This window comes from Prionailurus viverrinus, chromosome A1, assembly GCF_022837055.1.
Source record: "Prionailurus viverrinus isolate Anna chromosome A1, UM_Priviv_1.0, whole genome shotgun sequence".
Taxonomy (NCBI): Eukaryota; Metazoa; Chordata; class Mammalia; order Carnivora; family Felidae; genus Prionailurus; species Prionailurus viverrinus.
The window spans coordinates 125,327,476-125,336,541 of record NC_062561.1 but is presented as its reverse complement, the minus strand read 5'-3'; the positions used below and the strand labels follow the sequence as shown (position 1 = coordinate 125,336,541).

Below are 9,066 nucleotides of genomic sequence, written 5' to 3'. Positions count from 1 at the left end.
TTCTGTTTCATAGACTATGTCTTATTGACCAGAACTGGGACAGAACGTTTCAAGAAGGATTTGGACTAGGTCACTGTATTAGCTGTCTACAGCTCCTATGTGACATCAAACTTGGTGATATAAAACAATCAAAATTTCTTCCGTCACAGTTCTGGAGTCTAAAATCAGTATCACTGGGCTGAAATTAAGGTGTTGATAGGGTTGTGCTCCCTCTGGATGTTCTAAGGGAGAATCCACTCCTTGCTTCTTTCATCTTCAGGGTGCTGCTAGTGTTTCTTGTCATGTGGCCACCTCAGTCCAGTCTTCAAACCTCTCTGCTCCATTTTTGTATCACCTCCTTTGTGTGCCCATGTGAAGTCTCCTTTTGCCTCTCTCCCTCTTTTAAATGTGGAGCTCTTCATGAATTTGTGTGTCATTCTTGTGCAGGACCATGCAGTTTTCTCTATAGTATTCCATTTTTAGTATGTGTATTGTGGAAACTTCTCTCTTGTGATGACACTGATGATGGCAGTTAGGGCCACCCAGCTAATCCAGCAAGACCCTTAACTTAATCACATCTGGAAAGACCCATCTCCCAAATAAGGTGACATTTATAGGCCCAACCATTAGTATGTGATAGCTTTGGGGGGCATTATTCACATTGCTCATTTCTGTTAGAGTAACAGAAAACTTTGACTGTCAAAGTAAAAAACTTTGACATTTTCTGAAAGAAAGCCATTAAATCAGTTACTGGCAAGAGAGAACTACTTTGACTGCTTTATATTAGTGAAGATTTACTTAAGCCAAATAAAGGAGGTATGGACCAAAAATCATTGGCTTCAGCCAGCAGGGAAAATCTGGAATAGGATGATTAGGTAGGCAAACAACAACTGCTGTAGCATTTGCATTTGGTGATTGTTGTGTTTAGCAAAAGCATATAGTAACTTAGGAAAATATTTTGTATAAAATAAGATAGGAAAAATTTTTTTATCTATAGTGTGGTCACAAGTGAAATATTCTTGTCTATAAAAAAGATGAAGAGACAATAGAGACAATACACTAAAAAATTACTATTGGTTGAGGTGCCTGGCTGGCTCAGTTGGAAGAGGATGTGACTCTTGATCTCTGGGTGAGTTTGAAACCCACAGGTATAAAGATTACTAAAAATAGGGGCGCCTGGGTGGCACAGTCGGTTAAGCGTCCGACTTCAGCCAGATCATGATCTCGCAGTCCGTGAGTTCGAGCCCCGCGTCGGGCTCTGGGCTGATGGCTCAGAGCCTGGAGCCTGTTTCGGATTCTGTGTCTCCCTCTCTCTCTGCCCCTCCCCCGTTCATGCTCTGTCTCTCTCCGTCCCAAAAATAAATAAAAACGTTGAAAAAAAAAATTTAAAAAAAAGATTACTAAAAATAAATAAATAAGATTAAAAAAATTACTAGTGGTTGTGTGGAGGTAATGGGAATATGAGTGATTGAGTTTTTTTCCTCTCCTTTTCTGTATTTTCTAAAATTTTAATAAAAATTATATACATATTACTTAAATTAAAAAATATATTTTAAGAATAAATCAATAGCATGGGGCGCCTGGGTGGCGCAGTCGGTTGAGCGTCCGACTTCAGCCAGGTCATGATCTCGCGGTCCGGGAGTTCGAGCCCCGCATCAGGCTCTGGGCTGATGGCTCAGAGCCTGGAGCCTGTTTCGGATTCTGTGTCTCCCTCTCTCTCTGCCCCTCCCCCATTCATGCTCTGTCTCTCTCTGTCTCAAAGATAAATAAACGTTGGAAAAAAAAATTAAAAAAAAAAAAGAATAAATCAATAGCATTATATTGTTAGATTGTAATATTGGAGTTTAAAAAATTATTTCTGTTTATTTTGTATCCTTTCACTTAATTTCTCTCTCAGTTAAGTGTATCATGAAATTATACAGAAAAGCCACAGATTCTGCCCAAAATTTTTGCTTTCAAAGAGACCCAAACTCCTCACATAGTTGCTAGTTATCTTTCTGAAACACAGGTTGTGACATACATGATGCTTCTCATCAAAAACATTTAATGTTTCTCTCTTACTTTAGAAAATCTTACCTTCCTCCCGCCTTTCTTTCTTTCTTTCTTTCTTTCTTTCTTTCTTTCTTTCTTCCCTTTGTTCCTTCCTTCCTTCCTTCCTTCCTTCCTTCCTTCCTTCCTTCCTTCCATTCTTTTCTGGCTTTCAGAGTTCTCCACAACCTCATCCACATCCTTTTCAAAGTGTCCAGCACTGGACACCCACTACGTTCAGTCATGTACCTCTTGCACCCATCTTTGCCCATTCCACAACCTTTAATGCTCTTCCTAAAGCTGATCTCTAACTCAGGATTCTCCATTTCTCCAGCTGGAAGGGCAGCATCAGTTTCACTTGGGAACTTACTAGAAATGCAAATTCTCAGGCCCCACCCCATATTTACTGAATCAGAAACTCTGGGGATGAGCCTTTTTATTGATGCATGTTGTAACAAGCCTTCTAGGTAATTTTGATATGGGCTGGAGTTTGAAAGCCCAAGGGGTAGCTCTCTTTGTCCTACGTTCTTCATTATTGCATTCTTATATCTGTGGTGATTATCATTGACAGAATTAACCACCATATTATTCTTCCTAGAGAATTAGTTTGTAAATCAATTATACAAGCATGTGTGGCCTTCCAAATGAATAACATACCTATAGTCTTATGATTTTCTTGCTGAATCGGTCATTTTTTCTTTTCTTTTTTTTTTTTTTTGAGGGGTGGAGGGACATAGAGAGAGAGAGAGAGAGAGAGAGAGAGAGAGAGAGAGAGAAAGAGAGTGAGAGAGAGAGAGAGAGAGAGAGAGAGAGAGAGAGAGAATCTTAAGCAGGCTCCATGCCCAGTGGAGAACCCAAGGCAGGGCTTGAACCCACAAACCATGAGATCATGACCTGAACAAAAACCAAGAGTTGGACACCCAACCAACAGAGCCACCCAGGCACCCCTCTAAGTCATTTTTTTTTCATTAGGTAAACTGTTTTTCTCCTGTTTGTATGTATTTTACCCACACAAGTCAATGAACCTGGGCAATAATGAACATTCCTTCTTAATGATCCTCTGTATCACTTATTCTAAAGTCATCAAATTCCTGCTTTTTTTTTTTTTTGAGAGAGAGAGAGAGAGAGAGAGAGAGAATGAGTGATGGAGGGGCAGAGAGAGAAGTCGAGAGAGAATCCCCAAGCAGCCTCCAACTTCTCCATGCAGAGCCTGATATAGGGCTTGATCCCACGAACTCAGGTCAGATCATGAAGATCAAGAGTTGGATGCTTAACTGACTGAGCCACCCAGGAGACCCTAAAGTCATCAAATGCCTGCTCTGAGTCTGGCATTGTCTATGATTCAAAGCCATTCCTTCAGCTGTGGTCCACTGAATAGGGCTGGTAGCACATGACCTCTCTCTGTTTCTTCTTTCTTCCTGAGCTAAACCAAAAACATACACAGAAGAATCATAGTCTGTGTATCTGGAGGCCTAAGAGAGATGTCCCGACCCTCCACTGCAATTTCAATTGTAATTTTATAATCTTGGGTAGATCATCTTTCCTCAGAGTCTCAAATTAATCTTTGGTAGAAGTAGAGATGTTAAGATTTTATTCTTTTGGATACATAGACTCTGATGCACTGGAATTTATGTGATTCTATAAAGCTCTTTGGTGAGGGAGGACTCAGGTCCTTTTTTTTTTTTTTTTTTTGTCCACTAGCATCTGACAAAAGGGTATTTTGCCCTCTACTCAGCACCCAACCCCGTGCCTGGCACATAGTAAGGGCTTAATAAACAATTGTTGGATAAATGGAAGAAATAGTGGAAAGAACAATGGAAGGATGGAAGGATAGAAGGAAGAAAGAAAGAGAGAGCAGAAGGGAGAAAGAAAAGGAGTAGTGAAAGAAGGAAGGAGAGGGAGGAAGGTGTAAGGACAGAGCAGAGGAGATGGCAAAGTGTAGATCAGACATAGCTCCTGATATGGAGAAGTGCTTACCAGAAACAGGAGAATTGGAACTGTAATACCTAACCTGTGCTAGGGTGAGAGAGAAACAGAGAGAGAGAGAGAGAGAGAGACAGAGAGAGAGATGCTCTAACAGTAAATTAGCTATTCAGTTTGGTTCCCTCCCTAGAGGATATTTTCATCAGTTCCTCCCAGGTGCAAAGGGCAAGGCCTCTCTGAGAGTCTGAGCAAAAGGGCTTTGTGAACTGTAAAGCTGAATGCAAATGGTGATTCACTGACACCACAAGCAAGGGCAAGTCTCCTGAGCAGTCCCAGGAGAGACTCTTTTGTCTTCTTTTTGTCATTTAAGTTCTCAAAATCATCCCCAGTTTAGACTAAATCCACCTCAAATGTCTGTGATTAAAATTTCCACTCTGAAAATCTGAGCAATTTAGGAATTGTAGGAACTGGACCATCTGGAGATAATTTATAAATAACACTTGCATTTCAAATTGCCTCTGTCTTCCCAAAGAGTCCTCTGTCCTGTCAGTGGGACTTCCGCCAAGGCCCAAACTGCTAAATTGGGCCAGTAACACTGAAGTCGCTGGCGGGAGCTTCTTATCTCTGATTTGTCTAAGAATTTGGGACACTTCATTGAAACATTTGTTTTTCCTCATGTGAAATGTAGGCTAAAAGTTATTGGCTATCTTTAGGTTGGGAAAGGTTTTCAGGATTTTAATGCATGTGATTTACTCATTTGACTTTATCTACTGTTAAATAATTAAAACTCAAATCAAATACTAAATAGAATTCAAAATATCCTGGATATATAGGAAGATTTGGGAGCATTAAAAAATGACAAAGTCCTCTGTTTCTTTTTCACTAAATCCTGTTGACATGAGAGGGAGACATTAATACTATCTTTTTTCCTTCTTTTCTTTCAGGTTAGCACAGCCTTAGCCACGCAGTGTGTTTCTGAAGAGTCAGTCCAGCTGTGTTAAACTGTACAATGGTGCTTTATGGGGCCAAGGCAGATAGGACCGTGCAGAGTTGATCAGCCTGGGTAATGATCCCTTGTACCATATGTCTGTGGAGTTGTCATATTGGTATTCTCTCACTTCTGCTAGTAGGAGCAGTTGAAGTCTCATGCCTGTTCATACCCTGGGATTGTGTTGTGTCTCAGATGTCATTATTTCTCAAGGAAAGGCAAAGTTTAAAAATGATCAAGTTCAAAGAGAGCTCTGCAACCTGTGATCTCTGGGATTCCACCCACTCCCACTCCTCACACCCAAAATACACACATATATCCCTTCCTTGTCCCTAGCTAGGAGCTCTGGATTCATACATATGCCTGCAGTTGGGCTTTGTGGACAGGAGGTCTTTGCATTGCTTCTCAAGCATCTACTAATGGCAAATGACAAAGTTGACGAGCTCGTATAGGAGAGGGTCATACTGAATGCATTGCGTGAGAAACAAGAAATTTATAAAGTAGGGCCCTTCTGGAGTTGGGGTGAAAACTTTTTCATTTGAGTAGTATACTGAATAACACACAGAGATGTGCTATTTCAAACCTAAAGGTTTGGTATACATGTTGAGAAAGAACATATACCCATTTCTGAGAACACTGTTTGGCCAGGTAGTTTCATGATGGTTCTCTTCTCTTTTTCTCTCTGGGTCCCACAGAGTCATTCTTTGTGTAGCCTTCACATCTTCCTTTTGTTCCGCTAACATTTTATAGCATTGGTTTTCAAACAGATAAAGAAAGTTCTTTTGGATATGTATCAACATTTCTAGAAGGAAATGTATGTGTACTTTGAAAAAAAGGGTGTTTAATATTATAGGAGAATTTCACAACTTGGGAACCAATGTAAGTCTACTGTTCCTGTAATATAAGCAAACAAAGTAGGTTTGATGAATTCTCTTAGCTGTAGGGAATCTGCACATATGAGCCTTCTAAGGGAGCACCTGATGGGGCCAGGGTCTCATCTTGCTAGGTGGGTCATGTCAAGAGTTTGTTGGGTGGTTGAGCATAGCATTTAAAAAAATTTTTTTTAATCTTTATTTTTAAGAGAGAGAGAGACAGAGCATGAGTAGGGGAGGAACAGAGAGAGACGGAGACACAGAATCCAAAGCAGGCTCCAGGCTCTGAGCTGTCAGCATAGAGCCCCATGTGGGGCTTGAACTCAAGAACCACAAGATCATGAGTCAGATGCTTAACTGACTGAGCCACCCAGGCGCATTTTTCTTTATAAAAGAGGAAAAGTATTTTTTTTTTAAGGTTCAAAACACTTCTGGGCAAAAATAATAACAGGAAATGCCTGTATCTCTCTTGTAGGATGAACTGAGACAGGAGTGCCCCTGCTGTGATAGAAGCAGCATATTCAGGGCACATGTTATAAGTCCAGAAGAGAAAGGTAAGTGTTGTGTGTGAAAACAGCTATGGCTTCAATGATACAGGCATTGCTTTCATTACATGAATGCAATTGCCCTAAAAAATGGAAACAGAAAGAGGATTGAGGACAGTGAATCCACAATGGGGCCTCAAAATGGGGGTCCTAGGACCTTCAGAACTGACAGCCATGAGGCTGCAGTATTTTTCCTCAAGAAACATTTATGATACATGTGGGGAGGGATGGGGGAACAGAGGCTGCTTCCTAATCTCCAGTGATGGTGCCCTGGGCTGGGGGTGGGAACAGAGGCCCCACCTGAGCAAGCAAACAACAGAGGTCCTTCTTAGAACTCTTAGTAGGGAGAAGCTCTCTGTAGGTGACTTCATGGTGTCAATTCTGCAGGCCTTCTGAACCTACCCAGGCATGCTAGTCCCACAGTGTTCATGAGCAGAGGCTCTGGGGAACAAAAAGAGTGAGTTGGATAGGAGTGGTGACACAGGAGACAGAATCATAGCAAGGCAGGTCTAACAAGTGAGTTTTGACAGTGAAAGGAGGAGAAAACCCAGTGAGCAGTGCCAAATCCAACAAAAGTCTCCATGTCCTCATAGGTGAAGATGGGAGGGGTGAGGACAACTGGACACAATTTTGGTGGAGAGCTGGAAGGACCTTGTGTTGTTGAGAAGATATGACCTCCCTATCAGGCTATGGAGGGATAATAAGCAGGACCAAGGAATACCAAGAGGTAGAAAAGAAGGATAGGCACCGCATGACATTAGAGGTCATGCCTGGGCCATCCTGAGGCTTTGCAAGAGAGAAGGATTTTGGAGAACTGCAGTCCAGAGAGTTCCCTTGTGGGTTTTCAGCTCCTAGATTATGGTCTTGAAAGCTGATGACAGGAGCCTAGAGATGGGGCTAAGTACATGGAGGAGAAACCACAGGGAATCCTAAGACACTGGGGACATGTTGGGCAATGAAAGATGTGACTCACTGGTAAGGAGGTCTAACAAAAAGCATGATCTCCAAAAATTTAGGGTATTGCTAAGGTGGCACAGGGCAATTAGTCCTCAATTTTAAGGAAAACTGAGCCATAAATTAGAAACGCAAATAAATATTTTAGAAACCTCTTCCCACTTCTCTTCAGTATTGATATTTAATGCAAGGATTGCTCTGACCTCAACTAGACTGTCTACAGACCAAACCAGGCTGTCCCCAGAACTCTGATTCCTTACCAGCAGCCTGGATATGTTATCTAAAAGAGCAACCAGGAAAGAAGGACCTATGAAAATCTAGGCGGGAAGCACCTTCTTCAATTTTCTAAAATACAAGATAAAAAGTGACAACAGCCCAGGGAGATGATGTGACAGTGGAAGGAGTAGGAAGAAACAATAATCTCTGGCACAATTCTGGCCACAATGCTAACCAGAATTTTGAGAGAGTCTGGGACAAATGAAGAAGAGAAGCTGGATCACAAATAGTATTTTATTGGGAATCACAATAAATAGGATCTTCCTAAACTCTTACTAACCTAGCTTGGGACATTTGGAAAGTAATTTAATATCTCGAGACTTGATTTCTTCCTGCATGTGAGAGTTGAAACAGGTGGTCCTTCAGGTCCCCTCTAATCCTGGTATTCTATAAATCTGGGTTTCTGGGTAGTTTACAGACTAGAACACTCTCCCAGATTTTCCAGAGCGAATACTGTACCTCTGATAGGGCTTCAGCCAATTCTGTGATTTTTCCTATTATCCCAGAGAATATCTCCACCTAGAAAATGCTGGGGATGGATCCTTTATACTAGTAAAGAGATTACACCAATTAGTGCTAAGTTTCCCCATAGCCCTGAGTTTACCATGCATTTTACTCTCAGTATGGTCCAAGCCATTCCTACCTCATTCATTTACCAAGAAATACATTCAGTTGGAATGTGGTACTGTTGCAAAGCCAGATGAGCCAACCAGTCATTAAGGAGACCTAAACCCATATACCAAGCCCAGTATCTCAAAGAAAGACCGTTGAGTTTTGCTTGGCTTTTCAGTCCAGCGATCAGGTAAAATGTGCTGGGTAGACTTTAACTGTTATATGACCCTTATAATTATAGTGCTTTTACTTTGGAGCCCAGGGGAAATGTCACAGGTGCTCCAGCCTGAGCTCTGGGCCACCTGGACCTCCCCTAAGTCACGCCTGGACTCCTGTTCCAAAGCAGAACTGTTTTTACTCTATTCCCAGCAGTGGACTCTGTACCAGGACTTTTGGGGTGCATGTTATCTCCACTGGGAACCCAGCATTTGTTCATTCATGCTCTCTTGGAATACTGTGATGAAGGCACTTTGTGGGTACAATGAAAATTACTCTTTTGGTGTTCCTATAACATTTGTTTATTTGATCCTCTAACTCAGGAGTCAGCAAACCACAGCTCCTGCCCCACATCCAGCCCTCTGCTTGTTTATAATAGTTTTTACATTTCATGAGGTTGAAAAATAAAGTATAATATTTGTTAAATGTGAACCTTTTACTCAATCCAGACTTTATTGTCTATAAATAAAGCTATAGTAGAGCAAAGCTATGGTAGGCGGAATCTAAAATGACCCCCAGTGACAATCCCTCTTGTATAATCTCCTCCCCTTGATTGTGGGCAAAACCTGTGAATATAATGAGATTTCACTGCTGTGATTATGTTACATTATACGGTAGAAGGGATTATTGCAAGAGTAATTAAGGTTACTAATCAATTGACTTTGGCTAGTCA

The 9,066-nt window shown here is 41.4% G+C and overlaps 1 protein-coding gene and 1 non-coding gene across 2 annotated transcripts in view; one reads left to right on the top strand and one right to left on the bottom strand.

Annotated features, from left to right (window-relative positions):
* Nucleotides 1-381: 381 nt before the first annotated feature.
* LOC125147337 (U6 spliceosomal RNA) lies at nucleotides 382-483 on the bottom strand. Its single transcript, XR_007145156.1, has one exon. It is a non-coding gene; the product is annotated as a U6 spliceosomal RNA (small nuclear RNA).
* Nucleotides 484-6,270: 5,787 nt separating this feature from the next.
* Nucleotides 6,271-9,066, top strand: part of ANKRD55 (ankyrin repeat domain 55) — a 266,719-nt gene continuing 263,923 nt past the window's right edge. Inside the window, exon 1 of the mRNA XM_047841107.1 lies at nucleotides 6,271-6,344. The gene's annotated coding sequence lies outside the window, so the exon portion shown is untranslated. The remainder of the gene's footprint in view (nucleotides 6,345-9,066) is intronic.